The following is a 23,363-nucleotide window of genomic DNA, read 5'->3' as shown; positions in this document are numbered from 1 at the left end:
GCAGAAAAGTGGTGATAAAACTGTATGAAATTTTCAGAAGACAAACCTGAGTTTAGTTGTGAGTCCACTTTCAAGAAACAAAAAGAGGAATTTCAAGGGACAACGTTTTCAACAAACTAAACTTGTAAACGTTGCTTAAATATATATTGTCGTTGCTATAAGTAATAATTATAATAACCATTGTTAGATGTAATAATATTACACATACGTACACACAAATGTACAGAGGCAAATTGATTCAAATGTGTTTTTAAAGAAAAAATATATTCGCTGCCAATTTAATTAAAAATAACTTTGCATGGAATGATGCATAGCAAACTAATGTTTTTTTAAGGCCTAAAATTTACAAGCTATCTAAACCTCAAATCCCAGGCGCCATGTTTCATAATTTGATCGTTTTTTGTTAAAAAGTGGCCATAAAATATAAAATATATATATATTAAAAAACACAGACCTTTCACGAACACGACAGTGGTCCTCTAGATGGTGCAATAGACTTGAAGTAAAACAAAATTATTTGTAAATCCAGCGACTAGGACACTCGTCGCTATATCTAAAGAGTGCTTTAGATGCATTAAAAGCAAAGGTTAATTATCACTTGATTCTAAATATATTTTCAATGGAATACTCGAAAAACAGCTGTTATAGAAAAAAAAAGTCTAAAAATGATAATTTTCCGATTAAATACAACGAACTAATCACTAAAGGATATTTATATATTACAGCTATGAACAAATCCGCTCGCTATTTTCTTATCATGTAGTCTCAGTACAGATGAAACAGATCTGAAATTTCAAAGAAAAAACCCTAAGACTTGTGTTTCATATTTCATAAGTTGTTTGGAATATCATGGTTTTCCGATGATTAAATCAAGTCAGTTTAAAAATTTCTTTCGCTAAAGATAATGCTAAAGTCCAAGGCACGAATCCGTAAAACCCAAAGATCTATGAGAGAATGTTTGATATTGTATATTTTTGCATATCTTTTCAACGATTAGAAGAACAGTTAACTAGCAGTGAGCTCCTTTAGATCAGCCACTTCAGGTCTCTGTGGGTAAATCATCATTGTCGTGTGATAATTTGCAACAAAGGTAATTAAATGGTCATTCTAGTTACTCTAGGAAATTTGGAGTTTTGAAGTTCTCTGGGACTTTGTCGTCGAGACGACCTATGACCTTATATATACTTTTTTTCCATGATTGTTCTTGATCTTTGCCAGTTTTTATTACTTTGAAGAATTCTCTTAAAGTTTGTTCAACTACGAATCGGAAGTTCTCAGGGACCTATAGTGCAAAAACAAAATAAATATGTATTTCAATATTCCAAAAACCAGAAGAGGTTAGGAGCTTATAAAGCCAAAAACGAACACCTATACATATGATTTAATATTCCATAAACTGCAAGTGCTCAATCATAGCCTATAAAGCCAAAAGAAAGAAATATACACATTTCAAAGCTATGAAACATTATCTATAAAATCTTAAAAGCTAACAAACAAGCAAAATATGACAACAATAAGTCGATTTCCATTGATAGACTTAAAGTATTTTTCGAGATTTTATACTTTAAGTATGCTAATTTTCTGCACATGAGCAAACATTAATAAGAATAGAAGAGTGACTGTTATCTTACAACAATAATACGTCGTTACGCTTAAAGTTTCTTAGCGCTTAAGGAACGTTAAGAGTATTGTTTTGGAATTTCGCACAAAGCTACACGAAGGCTATCTGCGCTAGCCCCTCCATAATTTAGCAGCGTAAAGTTAAATGGAAGGCAGCTAGTCGTCACCACCTACCGCCAACTCTTGGGCTACTCTTTTACCAACGAATAGTGGGATTGACCGTCGAATTATACGCCCCCACGGCTGGGAGGGCGAGCATGTTTAGCGCGACGCGGGCGCGAACCCGCAACCCTCGGATTACGAGTCGCACGCCTTACGCGTTTGGCCATGCCAGGCCCGTTAAGAGCAAACGTTGTCAAATACACAATTTTTATGCAGAGAAATGAAAGCTTTCAGAAACGTGATGTTGATTAGGTACACTACCTTGTAGAGACTGTATACATAAGGCTTAAACAGCTTTCGTAAGATATTAAACACATTAGTAAGTGATGATGTAATGCTTTTGTAACAAGTTCAGGTAACGCGAAACCTACCTCGATGTGATTGTTTCTATTGTAATGGAGATTAAGAGTTCTCATCAACTCGGAATCAAAGTCGACTTTCAACTCTTCTGAATTTTTAAGGCCTTCATTGAGAGCCTGTCGAGAAAACTTCTCCATTTGAATGTAGAAAAACTCCCTAAAATGATAAAACTGTGTATTATCCAAGTCATTCAAATAAAATTGTAACGGAAATATTATTGACAACAATAGACAGCTTCACTAAATTTGCAACAATTATATTTTATTTCTAATTCAGATGATGAAATTAATCAAAATAGGTTATTTTAAAACTAACAAGTTTGTTCGTCTATACATTAATTAAGTAAGTCTTGTTAACTTTTATTCATAAATTAGTACGAAATAGAGTACGTTTGGTCACAAAAGTAATAAAAATGCTGGACTTCTGACTATTTAAATAAATATAGAGTTAAATTTATCACCGTCTAGATTCCCTCGTAGTGAATTAGTCTGCACATGAAGCAGGCAAAATCTCGAATTTAATATGTATGTTTTGATATCGACGTTCTAAGACTTTGAAACAGACGAGAGACCTAAATATAAGTAGCACTTTTTATTTACTAAAGCTGCGAGAGATAGCGCCAACAAACAAGAAGAAAACAATAATAAATGTGTCGCTCTTTACTTGATTGTAAAGCGAAGTTGATTGTGGTGGAGAATTTGATTCAGAAGTTCGTCTATATCTATATTTAACTTAATGAAAAGTTAAGTTAATTGCTAGGCATTCTAGAAACATAATGAACTGAATGGAGTGTCTATATATTTGCACTGTATTTAAAAATAGGAATAAAAAAATGACATCAGGAACTAAGAAAGATGTTTCTCTAATACAAAATCTAGTATCTAAGATGTAACATTCTCGAGTTACACCTATATAAATTATTTTATTCTATATCAACCTTATTATTGGTTATATTATTGGAATTAGTGAAATGTTTGAGTAGGGGAAGAACTAATGAAAATCCATAGCAAAAAGATTTATAGATTACTATGGCATTTACTGCAACACTTTAAATATTAGGTTGAGGAATAATTCGTGAGCGTTTTTAAATAATTTCATTCAAGCATTACATGCAAGACTATACAATACTTCAATACATGAACACATTACACCCAAAACATTTATTATGATACTTTATTTCATGTAATACCTAGGTATATAGTATGCCTTGTTTTAAACGAAATTGCAAGAAATTAAATGAGAAAAGCAGATGGTGTCGAAAATGCTCGATTTTGTCCACTTGACATTCCATTTAATGAGCTGAAAATGAAAGCAAAAATTAAAGACATATGAAAATCAAACACACCATCTATTAGAGCAACAAATTATCTACCAAATGACATGAAATATTTTGCGAAAGCGTTTCATTTATGAATATATTTTTTTAACTTGAAAAAACGCTCACGAATTATTCCTCAACCCAATAAATACTATTATTACCATAACAACGTGGAGTAAAATTAAGGAACCAATTAAAATCCGTACCAGAAAGATTTAGAAATTACTCTGTTTCTTACTGCATCGTATTAAACAGTTATTGTTCTTACCGTAGAAACATGCGCATTCAACTTTAATATATTGAACAAGTATACAAATTGTGGTTACATCATTACGTTTTACTGTATTTTCTCAATCAATGAAATTGCTATTTTGTGCATAAAAGCTATTGGAGTAACAGAGGCAATGAGTAAGTCATGAACTTAGACTTCACTGACATTTTGTAAATCATAATGGCACATCAAGAGGAGGCATTAATATAAAATAAATTATTCTATTCGTCTAACTAACTAAACCAACATATTCATTTACTTATCTATGTGGCTGTAAAAATAAACCTCTCACATGTCGACGTCTTTCCAATAGTTATATAACAATGTTATATATTACGACTGTAGGATAATGCACAAACGAAAATGTTATCTGTTTGATTCACATAAAACTGTAATTAGTGATTCAAGGAAATTGTAAGAAAACTACTGGTGCCTCAATCGAAGTTATTGAAAATTAATTTTCAAACCAAGACTGTCTGTATTCGAAGAGTAATTACCCACTTTCTGACTGCCTTATAAATCACAGTAACTTAAAAAAAATTAACGGTGATAATATGTAAGAGGTACTGGAGCTATTAATTAATCAGATCTCATTAAAGTTTGTAGCTTTTTATCTTTGGTGGTCTCTCAAATATATCAGTACAGAAAGACTCAGACACAAGACTGACCAATACACGTGTTGTCGCTTTATCTGCGAGGAATTTTAACCTGCTAAAATATTCGTAAGAAAAATACCTAGGCAAAGACATTCATATAAAAAACTGAGATAAAAGCTACCATTTGACAGCTCCGCTTTTAATAAAACAAAAACAACACTCTCGGTAACCTTCCAATTAATTTCCTTGATAATCAGTTACCCTATACTCATGTACTCATGACCAAAAGACTGCACTAAATTACAACACATCAGCCAATTGCCAAATAAAGGAACGTATCATGCATTTGAAGTCAATAGAATTGGAGAGCGCGAGTGGTAATTACACAATACATTAAAGCTTTCACAGTCAATTCAGCCATCACTTCTTACTAGTATTGGTTCTAACTGTGACCCAGTAAATAATTAAGGTGAGTGTAACGAAATACGTTATGAATTTCGTAAACATAAATTAATGCATGTGAACTTGATAAAAGTAACTTTCAAAGATATCATAGATTGCAACGCCTCTTATAGTGATCTTATTTCGTCCATAAAGTAAAACGTTCCTGTACACTGTATTTAGTCCGGTTCATAAATAAAGTGTGTTAACAAATTATAAAACTTCTGGATGAAACATACATATTAGATAATTGACATCTATAGGGTTTGTTTTATTGGATGTTTTTGACTCACTCACCTAGGCTCAGTGATACGCTTGAGAACTTTTAACGCTGAAACTCGGTATTCGATCACTGTGGGTAGTAGACAATACACAAATAGCAAAATATGCAGCTTTGCGTGTATAATTACTTATAATTGTCATAAGACTTTATATGGAACATTTTATGTTTTTAACGCTAAATTCTTATTCTAGTTCCTTAGAGATTTTCAAAAATTAGAAGTCAAATGTATGACAGGTATGACTAATTATAGTCATTCATCGCTAGCGTCTAAATGTCGTTCACGCTATAAAAATTGTTGTTGTAACAAATTACATATATAAATAGTATTTCTTCTGTTATATTGTTCATTGTATCCCATTTAATATGAAGAACTGTGGATTGAGCGAAACGTGTTGTCAGCAATAGATATGACAAATATAATATGGTTGAAATACTGATACCATACACTCTCCTAATTTTTGAAAATTCTTAAGGACTACTAAGAATGCAAAGTTAAAAATATAAAAGGCCTAATCATAATGTCTAATGACAAGTGTAATTAATTATGATCATGCTTCGCTAACTTCTTAAAGACCCTCACACTATAATACATATCGCAAATAAAGGTTTGTTTGTTTTTAATTGTTCAAAGTTTTTCAGCCCGCTAATATGAATAGTGTTGGTTTCATTGTTGGACAAAACTCTTGAAAAAAGTAAAGTTTTTAAAAAATTTAGATTGTTTTAAAAGTTTACGTAATACATTTATTTATAAAAAGATAAAGAACTTCAACTATGAAATATAAAAATTAAAATAAATTCCAAATTAGTTTCTTTTTAATTAAGCACGCAGTACAAAATGGCTATCTGTGCACAGCCCACTACGGGTATTGAAACCTGGATTCTAGCGTTGTAAGTCTGCAGACACACTGTTGCCTTCCAATAAAATGAAAAATAGTTGTAGAAAAAATATTAAGATTTTTTAAAATTTTATTCACAAAAATTACACCTTTTTCCAGACTGGCCGGGCATGATATTTATTAAAGAAAAAGCAAAATAATTGGTTATCTTTGTTGTGCCCGCTACCGGTATCGCAACGCGGTTTTTAGTGTTATAAGCCTTATGCTACTAGGGGACAAGTATACTTTAGTGTCTAGCGTGCCTATCTGGAAATCTTACCTCGTTTTACTAAAGAATATTTTAAGATAGTGTTGTTAGAAAATATAAAAGAATACATTTGAATGAATTTATTTTCTATTTATCTATAGTTTAGGTTGTGATTTGAAAAAAAAATTATAATTTCAAATATGAGGTTGAACTAAATGAATTTTATTCGAATTTTATCTGCTGCTCAGGTTGGGCAACTGATAACATATCTCAAATTTTTAATATCTAAGTAACCATTTAAATAAAATAAAAGTATTCCAAGTAAAGGAGTAGTTAAGGTTGCATATGTCTTTTTAGCAGATTTCGCCATTTTTTTCTTTTTTTTGGAATTTCTTTTTGATACTAACCTGCTAACAATTATTTTTACACTTTATACTTATTGAATATGTGATTTCAGAGTTAACCAGTAATACTGCAATTTTAACTTTAGTTATATTAACTGTATACTTGACGATCTGACTGTAAAGAAATATTATAATAACTTTATTTTCTTTAAAATGGATGGGCAGGTGGTTAAAGCGTTCGACTCCTAATGTGAAAGTTTCGAATTGGAATTGCGTCACACCTAACCTGCTCGCCCTTTCAGTCGTGGGGCATTAAAATATGACGGTCAATACCACTATTCTTTGGTAAAAGAATAGTCCAAGGGTTGACGATGGGTGGTGATGATTAGCTGCCTTCCCTCTAGTCTTACACTGCTAAATTAGGGACGGTTAGCATAGATAGCCCTCATGTAGCTTTGCGCGAAATTTAAACAATAATATATAATTTAATTCGTTTTCAGCTTTAGTCGGTTTTGTTTTGTTAATACCAACTAAGTAATGGCAATCTTTTAAAAATATTTTTATTATTCCATTTTCTTTCTCTTACCAGCTGTTATAAAAAAAAAAACCATTAAATTTAGTGCGGTTTGGGCTTTTACTGCAGAAGACCAAGTGTGAATTATTTGATTTATAATACAAGGGTTCTAAAGAGAAGCGTTAAGCTTAGTGTGGTTTGCCTTTTTACTGTAGAAATCCAAGTGTGGATTGTTTGGTGTACAGTACAATGAAGCTAAACAGATACACGTGTATTTACTGTTATAGTTCAAGTGTGAACTGTTTAGTAAATAGTTCAAGGATTCTAACGAGAAACATTAAGTTTAGTGTGGTTTGAATTTTTACAATAGATGTTCACTTTCTCATGCTTTGATCAAAACTTCAAAATATAATAAACGTTTGTCTTTCATTTCAAAAGTCTATTTTAAGTCTATTTATACTTAAATTTATGCTTAATACTTAATATTTATACTTAATTTTATATTGGCTTGAATTACAAAAGAAAAACATTTTCATTACGTTTTCGACAACTAACAAACATTATTATACCAAAATGACTCAGGAAAAATATTAGATAGTTGAATTTCAATTAATACGTAAAAAACGTGGCATCAATTTAATGCAGTTTGGTTTTAAGAGTTTTCCTAAATACTTTTTTTTTATAAATTTCTTAATTACAATAAAAAGTATATCTAAGAACATTTTAAAATATTAAATATAAATGTATTACTAAATCTCAAATATAAAATAATTTCTTGGTGATCTAACATTAATTCTACAATTACGCATAGAAAAGCCGGCATGGCCAGGTGGTTAAGGCACTCGACTCGTAATCTGAGAGTTGCAGGTTCGAATTTATGTCACCCCCAATTATGCTCACACTTTCAGTCATTAAAATGCGATGGTTAATCCCACTATTCGTTGGTAAAAAAAGTAACTGCAGAGTTAACAGTGGGATGCGATAACTAGCTTGCCTTCCCTCTAGCCCTACTCTACTGAATTAGAGACGTGTAGCTTTGTGCTAAAGCTAGAAATAAACAAATGCATATATTCATCAACACGGGAAACCCAAAGAATAATTACTCGTTATTAAAAACCCAAAATAAAATAACACACACTACCTCCAAAACACTGTTACAACAGACTAGGAATTAGAAATGAATACACATTTCTACAGTGAAGTTAATAACTTCGTACAACTTAAAAAACAATGAACACTCCAAATTTCCCACTCAATACACAGAATGTGACAACAAAGAAAGATAAAACAGAAAAGTGTGTTGAAATGCACAATTTATGCAAGAAGTCTAACGGGCAAAAACCAAGGAACTTCACCAGCCAATATAATAAAAATCTGCAAAACAGATATACAACCTATCATCGAATATGCATGCTCAGCATGGTTAAACACAGCACCTAAACACATAAATAAATTACAACTAATATAAATAATAACTGCACCATACAAATTCACCCATGGCTTATCGTCAAAATTTATACACAAGTACACAAATATAAAAACCAGAGCTGATAAAATCTTGTATGATTCTAAATTACTTTCAGAAAAATTGGCACAAAAGCAATCTACTATATGAACTAGATCGTTACTACATACATGATGAAAAGCGACCTAAGTAACTCTTTCCTGATAATATAGGCCCGGCATGGCCAAGCGTGTTAAGGCGTTCGACTTGTAATCCGAGGGTCGCGGGTTTGAATCCTGGTCGCACCAAACATGCTTGCCCTTTCAGCCGTGGGGGACGGTCAGTCCCACTATTCGTTGGTGAAAAAGTAGCCCAAGAGTTGGCGGTGGATGGTGGTGATGACCAGCTGCCTTCCCTCTAGTCTTACACTACTAAATTAGGGACGGCTACCGCAGATAGCCCTCGAGTAACTTTGGGCGAAATTCAAAACAAACAAACGTGATAATATATATTTTAGAAATAGACATCTAATAAGGCCACCTGTTACTAGACAATAAAACCCACACAAATTTTGGAATAATATGGTAACATTTGAAAAGGGTTTCTTTATATAAAATGTTTTGTGTTAGTCGAGAACTAGTGAAATGTGTTGTCTGTATATCCCGAACTGTTCGTTCCAATGCCAAACATTAGAGACGTTATACGCAACACAATAATGTTAATGCGGATACCTACATGGACATTTGCCCTGGAATGGGTCGGAGCGAGGGCGATTTACTCCGACCCTCATGTAGTACCATCATGAACATTCACTAGTAAGTAAAACAACGGTACGGTCATGACGAAGAGGTCCAAATGAACCTGACCCTCCCTGGTTAATAAGACCAAAATCCCAACAATGAGAAAAAGATAAAAAGTGTATACCGTATATTTTTATGCAAGTAGTTAATTTGGCTAAGGAAGATATTTATTGTAAGCTATGCTTTTAATGTTGTAATTTGTAAGTTAGCTAGAGGGCGCGTTGGCGTTAAGATAGGTCTAACACGATTAGATTTGTTTGTTTTGGAATTTCGCACAAAGCTACTCGATGGCTATCTGTGCTAGCCGTTCCTAATTTAGCAGTGTAAGACTAGAGGGAAGGCAGCTAGTCATCACCACCCACCGCCAACTCTTGGGCTACTCTTTTACCAACGAATAGTGGGATTGACCGTCACATTATAACGCCCCCACGGCTGAAAGGACGAGCATGTTTGGCGCGATGGGGATGCGAACCCGCAACCCTCAGATTACGAGTCGCACGCCTTAACACGCTTGGCCATGCCGGGCCAACACGATTAGAAAGTTATACGTTGTCGTAAAGTTCCTCTATTACATTTGACGCTAGATTATAAATATGTGATAGTTTATTTTCAAGATTGTGAGCTTTTCAAGAAGACAGTACACTGTGTAACGGATTTACTGTTATACATTTATTTTAATGTCTATGTTTGTTTCGGTTTAATATATATTTAGAAATGCATATAGCATATATTTTTAATGTGTATTGTGAAAGTTCCGCTCGTTCTCCAAATTTGAAGAAGATTCTCGAATGCAAGAATCAACAACGTACAATGTGTTTATGTAAAATACTAGTGATTGCTAGTATTATTGCCAGCTGCATTTTCGAGAATCTCGCCTAATGATTATAAAATATAGCCATCGCAACACGCTGGGAGACAATTTAATATCGTTGGTTTGCTGCAGTTGGTAAACTATAAGCCTCAGAAGCTGTAATTATGACGAACACTTATTAATCTGAAAATTACAGATATTTGATCAGGAACGTTTATAGATTTCGAACAGTGCAAACCGTTTAACTTCAGAGAATAATCTACGAAAGTTTGTATGTCTACGATGACATTAGACATATTCATCGGAGAAAAGTCAGCTTGTAAACAGTGTGAGGCTAGCCACTAAGTGAAGTGCAACAATGTCAACATAGAATTATTCGTTCATAGTGAACTGTCGATAAAATATTCAGTTACAGACTGGACAGAAGATTCAGTGTTGTTTATAAGTTTATAAAACTTTTGTATGTGTGTGTTTCTTATAGCAAAGCCACACTGGACCATCTGCTGAGTCCACCGAGGGAAATCGAACCCTTTATTTTAGCGTTGCAAACCCGAAGACTTATCGCTGTCCTAACGGTGAACAACTTTTGTATGTAAGTCGTTATTTGTAATAACCGTTATTATATATTGTATTGTTATTTGTATATTAAGATATATTTGTGTCAAGAAAAAATTGTGTATATCAATCTTAACAGCAAATGTCGTAAATTTAATACACATCGACATTTAATTAACTTCTAAATTAAAATTAAAAATTCAGGCTATTTGAAATTGCAATACGTAATGCACGTAACATAATAAATCGGATACTCGTCCGAAATAAATTATAGTACGTAATACGTGTTAGCTGTCGAGATAAGTTTATATGATTTTACCTTGTGTGCGAGTGTTCATGCCTGTAGAAAAGTTAAAGAAGGAAATATAACAATTTGTTCTAGTTTAAGTAAACTGTAACTTGCATTACATTCACTCTCACCAGATAACATAAACGAACCCGACAACGAAAGGACAACGTTAAAAGAGTATTTGTTCTTGAATTTCTGTTTTCATCGTTACTAATTCTCAAATAAAGTGTTTCATATAAAATGAAGACGACATAAGTCATCTGTTACATTTATTACTTTGTTACTTTTGCCAGAATAACATATAAAATATTTTAAATTATAATATAATGAAGAGCAAGTTGTTGTTCCTGTTTAATTAGAATAGAGCTAGACAGACATTCCGCTGTGCCACCGTAATGTTTCTAGAATCCTGTACATTTTTCTAGCTGCGTTAATTGAGTATGATTGCATCAAAATACCTAGTATTTTGTGGAATGTCTTTTAAACAATTTTTCGAGCATACAAAGAAACAAAGAAAACTCCTAAATAAAAAATGAGATGAACACAATTGATTCATTCTGCCCTTTGTATTTATTTGTCATAAATTCTATACCGTATTGAATAAAAAACGAAACACAGAGATTTCTGTTTGATATGGACACTTTGAAAACGACCCTTTTGAAAAAAGGGTATAAAATTCCTTTTAAAGGTCATTAAAAGAAGGACCTCCTCTTCCTTATTTTCGAAAACTCTGGACGCTAAACATTTTTTTTTTCGTTTGGCCTAAAACTATAATTTCGAAACCAGACTATTTTTTCAGATGGAACTTTTAGCGGTTTGCTACTCATTGTATGTTATAGTATCGTAATTTCAATACTGCAGATTTGGATTGTTCCGACCAAAGTTCTTGCAGTAGGTGTGTTACGTTATCCCAATTTCAAAAATCCAAAATTAGTTTATACCGGAGGAACTTTTAACGGGATAGGTATGCTATAGTGATGTAATTCCAAAAGTCTAGAGTTGGTTTGTTTCGACAATACTTTTTGCAGCTGGTATGTTATACTACCATAACTTCAACATTTTCATGATAAAGTTGGAAAAAAAACACAACACTTACACACTAAATATTTATCAGAGAACTTGTATTTGAATGGACATTTTGCCTTTGCGCCTTCTTCTGAGCTAGTACTAAAAACTGTTCGATATTACAATATTCGTTAACTTATAAAACTGGTTGTGATGTTCTATTTCTAGAGTCTGCCGTAACGTTTCTCTAATAGTAGATAGAATATTATCATTGTTTCACTAGACAACCTCAACTTCAAAATTCTAGAGTTAGGTTACTCCTACAAAACTTTTAACGATAGGTACGTTGTTTTAATGTACTTTTGTGTATAAGTTGTTAATCGTTTTATTAACATGAATAATTTGGAAGTAATTATCTTTCTTACTTTTATTTTTTGTAAGTTCACGAAGTTATAAGCGCAGATAGCCTAGTTGCTTTGTGCCATAAAACACCACACCAAACGAAGTTGTAAGTGAAAAACTTCAGCGTCTTGGCAGAGAGGGTGGTCTATTTGACGACCGTAACCGCCTTTATAGGTTGAAGGCTATTCCATAATTTTGGAATGTTACTTAGTATGATACTTAGCATAAGTAAACGGTTTTACTTAAATCACTGAGATATAACTGTGATATACATCGAACGAGTTACTATACATAGCTTTAAGCTTTCCTATATCCCTGTGCTTCAGGGTTCGTGACCTGATGACACTGAATATGCTCTGCACGCTCAATTTGTGCACGTTATAAGAATGACAATCAATTCTGTTATTTAATTTAAAGATACTGACAAAGCCTTTACAACGCCAGGAGCTGTTGACTGACTACATTTTCACTGATCAGTGGTTTGAAATTAACAATGATTATATCTGAGCCTTAGGGGGTATCTGACCGAGCCGTTTTGACAAAATACGGATAAGATGTCGTTTAAATTTTGCATCCCCCCGTGATACCATTATAAAAACATAGAAAAAAACAATATTAATTTAGTGGCCCGGCACAGCCAGATGGTTAAGGCGCTCGACTTGTAATCTGAAGGGAGGATTCTAATCCCCATCACACAAAACATGCTCGCCCTTTCAGCCGTGAGAGTGTTATTACGTGACGTCAATCTCACCGTTTGTTGGTAAAAGAATAACTGAAGAGTTGGCGGTTGGTGGTGATGGTTAGCTGCCTTCTCCCCTAGTCTTACACTACTAAATTACGGACTGCTAGCACAGATAGCCTTCGTGCAGTTTTGCGCGAAATTCAAAACAAACAAACAAATCTAATTTAGTGTATGTTAACAATATCTCAATGGTGGAAAAGTTTATTGTATCTTTCAATGTTTTCATACTTTCTTTTTTTTTTCGAAATAATAGTTTGTTTCAAGGCCTCACTCCAATGAGGTACAAATGTGTTTCATGGATGTTGCAATATGCAGTACCGTCTAATTATTACATCAGCAGCTTTATAGGCTATCTGGGTATTGCATCAGCCGTTTCTCGGCTATAAATACAGATTCTTCCAGAGAGTTATTTTAGAAGCTTATCTGTTACAACATGCGTGTGATACTATCGTTGTCAAGGGTTACGAGTCATCGCCATAGAAGAAAACATGCATTGTTTTTTGGAGCAAAGAGGGACTTTCGACAAGACTGAGTGCTAGAAGAAATACATTTAACCAATCAATTGTGAGCCGGTGGGTGCAGAAATATACATAGAGGTTAGTTTTTTGGAGAAGTGAAAGGGAAAGGATAGGAAGAAAGCTTCTGCAGCAGCTGACAGTCGTGTTCTAAAATGTATGAACATATGAAAATCATTCAGTCTCGCCTATGTTCAGCCAGTCTTCCAGCAAAAAGGCCAAGAAAGAAACTTTTTCCCACCAACAAGAAGAGGAGGCTGAAACTCAAATGGACCAAATATCATACTGTTTGGACTGAAGCAATGTGGAGCAAAGTGATTTTCTCAGTCGTACCAAAGTTCAGCTTCCTGGGTCTGATGGGAAACATTTTGTACGACCGATATAGAAAAGAGTTTTATCAAAATGTTTGGATGCAACTGTAAAACATCTGCTGAGTCAGGTGATATGGAGATGCATCACTGACCAAGATCTAGGACACCTGCATTTTGTGAAAGGCACTGTTAGTGGTGGCAAGTACATCGAAACTCGAGTCTATGTTATAGCCAACGTTTCAGGATTGCTTCGGTAGAGCTAGTCTGTGTACATTCCAACATGACTCTGATCCCGTGCTAGAGGTCTAAAAATTTGATAATATTCATACACTCTGCACAGTAGACGTCAATTAAAGAGAAAATTTCATTCTACGTGCGTTAAAAACTATATTAGGTTTTACTTGGAATAAAAAAGGAACAAACCGTTACTCTGGCTAAGTAGCAGTCCAGATCTGAAATCTGAAAACTTCTGGGCTGTAACGGGTGACAAAGTGCAAGAGAAAAAATTGAAAATCGCCTTAGAACTGCAAGAAGACCTAATCTGCTTGTGGTATCATGAACTACATTCAGTCCGACGTGCATTGTTACGTGTTATAATTTATCCCGGACGAGCCCCTAATTTATTATGTGAAAAATAATTTATCTCGGGCGAGTTTCCGATATATCATATTACGTGCGTACGAATTACGATTGCAAACAGCCTGAAATCTCAATTTTAATTTAGAAGTTAATTAAATGTCGATATGTATTAAATTTATGACATTTGCTAATAAATTTGATACACACTATTTTCTTTCTTAACACAAATATATTTTAATATACAAATAATAAAACAATTTATAATAACAGTTATTGCAAATAATGATTTATATGCAACAGTTTGACAAATTACAGACAATACTGGGTCTTATATCCGGTCTAGAGCTGAATATTTTATCGACGGTCCAGGTCCACGACGAGCAAATTAATTCTGAGTTGATATTGTTACAACTCGCTTAAGTTATCTACCTTGGTTGGCCTTACACCGGTAACAAGCTCACTTCTTACCAAGGAAAATATTTAATGTCCTCGTAGAAATGCTAATCCGAAGTTAATTCACTGGAGTTGAACGGTTTGTAATGTTCGAAATCTCTAAACGTTCCTGGTCAAATTATTTAGCTGTCCGATTAATAAGCATTACCCATAATTATAGCTTCCAAGGATTATAGTATACTGACTGCAACTGACCAATAATGATAATCTGTCTCTAGGCGCATTGGTTTATATAGTTTAAAGCAAGATGTTCGAAAATACGTGAACCACATATTGTTGAATTTTGCTCTTGAGAATCTTCTACAAATGTAGAGAACAGGCGGGTTGGTTGGTTGGTTTGGTGTTTCATGGCGCAAAGCAACTGGGTTATCTGCGCCGAGAACAGGCGGGACATGCGTAATACACATCTAATAACATATGTCACATGCATCAAACTGAAACAAACGTACGTATCAAAATAAAGGTACAACGTTAACTCCGTTACAGCATTCTTATGCCAAAGGTTATCAACTACATATCAAGGTCAGAGAGGGAGCAAGAGAACAATGAAACAGGAAACAGTCTATGATCAATTTTTATGAATAATATTAGTTATATTTAAATCTAGGTTTTATTTTTAAGAAAACATTTCCATATTTTTTGATTGCCTGCTATTATACGTTTGTCACGGTTGGTTTCTTAATAAACATGCATTCATGCTATGTGTATTCTGCCCATTGTGTAACTTTATGCTTAATTCTAAACAAACAAACGATAACCGTTTTGCACTACGTTCTGAAACAATGCATGCTATCTTAAAAATACAGGAATAAAGAAAAGTATGATTGTTTGTTTTTTGAATTTCGCACAAAGCTACTCGAGGGCTATCTGTGCTAGCCGTCCCTAATTTTGCAGTGTAAGACAAGAGGGAAGGCAGCTAGTCATCATCACCCACCGCCAACTCTTGGGCTACTCTTTTACCAAAGAAAAGTGTGATTGACCGTCACATTATAACGCCTGGGAGGGCGGGCATATTTAGCGCGACTCGGATGCGAACCCCTGACCCTCAGATTACGAGTCGAACGCCTTAACGCGCTCGGCCATGCCGGGCCAAGAAAAGTATGAACAAAACTGTGTATATAATACTTTTTTCCACAACGTAACAGTTTAACAATATAATATTTAATTAGGTCCTACCATTATGTGTGATATGATGACTTTTGTCGCAGCGTTAATGCCATAGACATAGAAATAAATCACTCGAAAATGGCTCTATAATGCCGCGAAACGAAATATAATTATTTCAAAACAAGAGAAACACCTTATCACGCGGAATTACTTCTTTGTATTTAAGCAAAGTGTTGTACAATGGGCTTGCAGCCTCGTCAGAAATCGAACCCATATTTTTTGCATTTATAAGTTTCTTTGTTGTTAAGCACAAAGCTATACAATGGGCTATCTGTGCTGTGCACTTCAGGTATCGAAACCTGATGTTTATCTTCATAAGTCCATATGGAGTTTATGGTACAAGAATTATGGTCAAGTCCCATTAAATGAATAAAGTAGTTCAAAATTTAGATGTGGGTACTGTTGGCTAGCTAGCTTCCTTATAGCCTATTCGTTCAAATTTAGGAAGGACCAGCGCAGATATATCTTATGTAGCCTTTCTCGGATTTTCGAGAAAAACACACAAACAAACAAAACAACAACAACAATCAACTGTATTGCTAAAAGTCACCCTCTTTTATTATAGTTATTTTTCTAAACTTCCTTGCTCTCACCCAAATTATGGTACCGGTATATTATGATTAGTTTTATAAGCAACCAGAAATAGTTATGGAAAACATTATTTTCGTATTTAATCATGAAAAGAGTGAGAATAAATAAACACGCACCTGAAATTAGAAAACCACTTAACGAGTTGAGCTGTGTTGTTTTTGTTGAACTTGATGTCCGGGAAGCATTGCTTCAGAAGAGTGGAACTGGGGTACCTCACATAGAAGAACATAAGCTTGGCCTTTCTCAGATGCATCGGCGTTAGGGTGCTGCTGTAAGACTGGTTAAGAAAATTATTTAATTGTTTCCATTACATTTCATTACCATTGGGATCCATTTGTACTGAATATTTTTAAGTTTTTATTTTCTATATTACGATACTCAGTATAAATAACCGGAAGTATTTTTGTTTTTCCTTCTTGAATTTCGTATAGAACTACTTTATAGCTATCTGCATTCCTAATTTTGAAGTGATAGACCAGAGGAAACCATCTACTCCTAATTCTTGGAGTACTCTTTACCAACAATAAAGAAAAAAAAAACATAATTTTAAGAGTAAACATACAAGAGACATAAGTAGTAGATATATTGAATTTCGATATTGAGGGTATTTTTGTTTAATTATTGTGAGTGTGAATGCGACTCCCATATTGTGACGGACTCCGTAACCAACATAGGCAAGGTCTTATAAGTAGTTTTGTGCATCCATAATATAGAAAATGAATAGTTAAAAAGCCTATGAGGTTTATGGTTGTACTTCGGAGCACAAAAAATTTTTGAAATTTAGTTTTTTTCCGAAACGCGATATTTAGTTTTGCTTCTGTTTTGTGGTATAGTGTGTGAAGGACGCAGCGCCTTTCTAGAGAAAATCAAATTAATTTTGCCCCACGCACTACGTGTGGAATAACCTAGGCTGAATGAGATCGTTTGGATAAAACTTCATTTAACTATCAGCTGCTATGTTAGCACGTGACGCACAACGATTATTATATCGTCAGGCCAGACCGTGAGAATTATTTCGTAACATATAGGCAATTAAAAAAAAACAGCCGAAACCCCAAGCACGCGCTGTTAAATGTAGTAAAATACAATTAGCACGCAACTACAAAAACGGAAGCTTAGTTGTGTGTATTTATGTTCGTATGTAAATAATTAAAAAAACTGCTTGTACACACATTTTAACCTTTAAACCTAATCACACTGTCATAAATGTGTCAGTTAGGTGGAGAGTAAACCGCTATGACAAATCCACCATGTGTAAAAAATGGACAAGAAAGTACTGACAATTAAGAGGCACGACGCACTATAACACCATCACGATAAGTACTATAGTCCATTATTCAAAAAAATATGTATTAGCTTTCTCGCTCTTCACGATTTCACGAAACAGACTTTTGGAGTACATCTTGTTGTGTGTTTTACTTTAGTATATATACATAGAAAGGTTTTGTTTCATGTTAAGCGCAAAGCTACACAATGAACTATCTGTACTCTGCCCACCACAGGTTTTGAAACCCAGTTTCTAGAATTGTAAGTCCGCAGAGATACCACGTGCCACAAGGAAGCTTCTGTAAAGATTAATTTTCTTCTGCCATACTGAGATAAACAGTTTCGTTATTTTTGTTGATAATTTTGTTTAAAAGTAACAGACAACTTTTGGTAAGTGTCAACAGAGGAATATGGTACTACTGTGAGTATAACTGATGGTAAAATGGTTTAATATTAGAAGAAAAAAAAACAGAAAACGTACAGCGAGTAACATTCTAACTGTGATCAGGAGAGTAATTTGAAGAGTGAACTATTGTTGACAACTGACTAGACTCACTAGAGTTTTATTATCTGTAATCACTAGATGAAATAGAATTACAGAATTACCTGTGATCACTGAGTAGAATAGGATTACATATGATAATTAGATTGAGGAGGATTACCTGTGATCACTAAGAGGAATAGAATTACCTATATTTTATAGGTTGAATAGTATTACCTCTGGTCACTAGGTTAGGCAGCTGAAGTAGGATTATCTATGTTCACTAAAATAAATAGGATTATCTGTTGTCACTTTGTTGATTAGGATTACTTGATGATAACTAGGTAAGGTAGGATTAACTAGGTCTGAAACTATTACCGTTCCACAAAGTGGTTCGAAACGAGAATATTCACATTAAAAACACCTTCACATCCTGGAAATAAAAACAAACACAAGGAAATAACATTAACAACAATGTTCTGTAAACATAATATGCACACATCTACATGACTAAATGCAAGATGGTCAGGCTCCGTAAATATGATAATGTTAGAAACTTACAATTAGAGAGCTGTGAGATATGAACGAGGTTCCAAGTCATTTACGCAGTTAAACGTTTAATGGTAAACTATAATTAAGGATAAAATTTGTGCGAGCGTCATTGTTCAAAGAAGTTTATTAATATTTCTGTATGTAGTACTTGATAAAGTTAATGTATTCTTATAGAGGGTTTGTGCAGTATCTGTTGACTACGTTGAGTTTACACAGCCCTGTTTGTATGTGTACACACTACTAATTACATTTGATAGATGTAAGCACTATTTGTTGACTTTTTGGAGTTTACACAGCCCTGTTTGTATATGGACACACTACTAATTACATTTGATAGATGTAAGCACTATTTGTTGACTTTTTGGAGTTTACACAGCCCTGTTTGTATATGGACACACTACTAATTATATTTGATAGATGTAAGCACTATTTGTTGACTTTTTGGAGTTTACACAGCCCTGTTTGTATATGGACACACTACTAATTATATTTGATAGATGTAAGCACTATTTGTTGACTTTTTGAAGTTTACACAGCTCTTTTTATATATGTACACACTACTAATTATATGTGTTGACTTTTTGGAGTTTACACGGTGCTAATTACATGATACTGGATGCATTTTGATAGATGTACACAGTACTTTTTTTCTTTGACAATGTTCACGTTATGCGGGCTTATAATACTTAATTATTTTAATAGCAGTGGTAAGCGATATCACTGAGATTATTTTCATTCAGTAATTTATATAAAATTTTGTTCCTTACACCGATTATTGTGGATATTTTTAAACTTTTAGGTTTCAAACCTGCGTAATATTAACAGATTTATCGAACATGCTAAATATTATCATACCTTACCAAGTCGAACCTAACTTGAAAAGGATATGCTACAAAGACTTGACTCATAATTGAAACTTTTTCCTACATCTGATCCTTCCCCTAGGTCTTGATTTATGTAGGAAAAAGCTTGAGAATTGTGAGGACTAGGATAGTGAGCTGGTACAATGGGCGATGATGGTAAAGAATCGTCTTCTTGATTCTTGTGGCTGAAGTACAATGGTCTGATTCTTTCGGGATGATAAGGAAACGATTCTGTACGATGGGGATTAGGGTTTGGAACAGCTACAGTTGTAGGCAAGTCCACAGGAACCAGAGGCGGTGGGTGGTGAGTGTAAATTGGAAAACCCATTGTCGATTGTGCTGTGCTGGTACTGAGATGGTTCTTTGGACTAGAATCTACTTGACTCATGAACTGACTCATCAAACGAGGAGTCACACGTGTGTCGGTCACTTTGTGACGTTTCTTTTTTGGTGTAACTACAAGAGACATTGCCTCTGTTTGCTCTGTTATGTCATTATTTGCCTCTCGTTTTCCTTCCAGGCTTCCTGAAAAGTGGGGATGAGAAATTTGATAGTGGTAAGGGATATTCATCGATGTGAACTGTATTGACTTGGGCGAATAGGTTGGGCAGATTAAAGACGAGGGAGGCCTGATTTCTGGAAGGTAGTAAATATGAGGTCTTGTAGCGTCACCTTGTCCAACTTGAAGCTGACTAGTGGCTCTGCTACAGCGGTCAATCACTTTGGCACGTGAAGATTTGCGATCAAGAGTTTGACTTAGAACTATAGGATCTTTTGTCAATTCTGGTTCCATTGTTTTAGAGAAAGTCTTGGTTTCTTTGTATTTTGTTACAATAGAATCTATGATGTGCGCTAGTGTGCTGGAGATCTCCGACTTTAGAGCAGCAACCAAGCTGTCTAAGTCAGTAGTCATTTCAGTCTGATCGTTTGGTTTTACAGCGCAGAACTGACGATTATCTTGCATTTGTTTTTTCAGGGTTTTTTCCAGACTGAGTACCTCTAGATGCGTGGCTTCTTCAATCATCTGAATAACACTCTTGCCATCTTTTGTTGCGTTGTTCGCGACACTAGAATTAGCCATATTGTCTGAAGAAAATGAAGTGCTAAACAACGAAGATCTGTCCTGCTTATCATCAAGTTTTTTCTCTGAATTTATAGCCAAGAAATTATTGGCTTGTTCTCGAAATAATTCACTGTAATGTTGTTGAATAACAGCTAATTGTTCTTGCATCTTTTGTAACTGTGATTTAAGATCTTCTTGAAGTAAATGATACTGTTTAGGCAAAGATCCAGAAACCTCCTTGTTGTGTTCCTCTTTGTATTCTCTGTTCGTAGTTCTGCTGACTTCATGTTGTTGCGGTTGATAAAGCTTTCTCTTCTTACATCCATTGACCGGAATCTGAGAGGGATTCCCTGACAATCCCTGACCGCCTGCACACTGGTGCATACTGGAAACAATGGTTTCTACACGAGCACGCTTTATCTGTACTATATTACTACCAGACGTTGACGAGTTGTCAGATATTACGTGAGGACAGACTGGACTCAACATAACCGCGGGACCGAGATTAGGCGACTCTTTCTGTTCTTGATCAAATATCCTGCTGCGACTTGAATGCCGGTTTTCTACTCGTTCCTTGCCGAAAATTGGAGGGACACTGCTAGACCGTTTGGATAAAATTTGGCTCTTCAAGTGACCACTATACAACAGCAATGCCGCAGCAGAGCTCTCTGCACTAGGAAGATATATAGATGACATGTTTGCATCCGGAGAAACATTTTCGTTCAGGTACATCTTATTCTGACGAATGATTGGTGAATTTTCGGACACGATAGTCGAACTGTTCGCGCTTTTAGAACTGCCGTCTGGCACAATAAAAACTGTCTTCACATCAGAGGTTTGTCGGGCCGCTAAACTATCGTACATCCTGCTAGACAATAATATACCAGATCCATTCTTATGAAGCTGAATAGGTGGACTCGACCGTACACTGAAACTAGCGACACTAAAATAGCTGTTCCTTGATTCGCCGGCGTCAACTCTCTGCTGTGGTCGCTTGTTCTTTAAGGGCTTCTCATGCAAGGCCAAGCTTACCGAGTCCTCTTCTAGTGACATCATAAGGGCTGATGATTGGACGGTTCAGGACTACAAAATCACTGAAGCGGGAGAAGCTAACAGGCTTGATTTATGGTCACTAGTGTCAGCTCACTTAATTAGAAGCTAGGAACGGAGAAAATAAACAATAGAAGACAGAAAGTTGTCGCAGTTATAAAAAAAAATCTGAAAACTGAACACTACGTATCAAACATCTTATGATACTAGTTTGTGTGCAGTAGACACATAATACTATTTAACCTGTGTATATTAGAGGATTATGTAGACAGTACTACTTACATTTACCTTATGTATGGTAGAGAAGTATTTACACACTATTACTTAACACCAGCCTGTTTAAAGTAGAGAAGAATGTACATATTTCTTAACACTATTTTGTGTGTGTGTGGTAAAACAGTATGTACGCAATAATACATTCCTCCCTCCGGTAAAGATGTGTAACATTAGTATGTGTAATTTGGTTTTGGTTTTGAATTCTCTTGGGATACTCTTTTACCAACAAATAATTGGATTGACCGTCACATTATAACGATCTCACAGCTGAAAGGGCAAGTACGTTTGTTGTTACGGGAATTAGAACCTACGACTCTCAGATTATGAGTCGAGTGCCGTAACCAACTGGCAATACCGGGCTTTAGTATGTGTGGAGTACAGAGATACGTTCACAATATCACAATTTCATGATAAGGTATGTGTGTATTTTTTTATAGCAAAGCCACATCGGGCTATCTGCTGAGCTCACCGAAGGGAATCGAACCCCTGATTTTAGCGTTGTAAATCCGAATACTTACCGCTGTACTATCATGGGGCTCATTTTCATGATAAAGGAGTGTATTCAAACCTTTAAGACATAAACAAAAACTGTGGAAAAAATATCTTTCCTTATTTAAATTTTATTTCAAAATTAAACATGATAATTTATGCACTGTTACTAAAACGAAATTTTATATCAATAAAAATCCAACGAATCACTGAATTAACGTTTTTGTTAAGTATATAATTTGTAATTATTTGAAAAAAAATGCTATAAATACAAGAGAAAGAAAAATTTGCTGTTAAATAAAAAGATTATTACAGGGATGCAAAAAATATGCTCCATTTCTTTTTAAATCCCACAATTTTTATTGAGCAATTTTTCAAGACTTCTAGATGGAAGGATTTAGCGCCCTGTAACTTTTCCTCTTCTCCCATTGACCACAAAATTAATATTTTTGGCCAATTTAATAGCACTAACAATCCAGGCGCCACTAGCGACAAGTAAAACACAAATAATCAATATTCATATTAAATTCCAGCTGCCTTGCATAATGTATTAAACAGAAGAGGGCGTAGTCTCTTGTCGCATTTATTCAATCTCCTGTAAATTAAGGAATTCTCAACTGTATTCTCGACTGTATGGAAGCTAGCGGATGTTTTAATGTTTCTGAAA

The 23,363-nt window shown here is 34.6% G+C and overlaps 1 pseudogene across 1 annotated transcript; it reads right to left on the bottom strand.

Moving 5' to 3' along the window:
• Positions 1–1,102: 1,102 nt before the first annotated feature.
• LOC143245564 (homeobox protein prospero-like) lies at positions 1,103–21,934 on the bottom strand (annotated as a pseudogene). The gene is made up of 4 exons (XR_013025640.1): positions 19,831–21,934; positions 16,773–16,956; positions 2,154–2,298; positions 1,103–1,282 (listed from the first exon to the last, which is right to left on the bottom strand). The product of XR_013025640.1 is annotated as a homeobox protein prospero-like (transcript).
• Positions 21,935–23,363: the final 1,429 nt, after the last annotated feature.

The sequence above is a fragment of the Tachypleus tridentatus genome, chromosome 2, assembly GCF_004210375.1.
Source record: "Tachypleus tridentatus isolate NWPU-2018 chromosome 2, ASM421037v1, whole genome shotgun sequence".
In the NCBI taxonomy this organism is placed as follows: domain Eukaryota; kingdom Metazoa; phylum Arthropoda; class Merostomata; order Xiphosura; family Limulidae; genus Tachypleus; species Tachypleus tridentatus.
The sequence above is the reverse complement of the archived record's forward strand: the minus strand, read 5'-3'. Positions and strand labels throughout refer to the sequence as shown.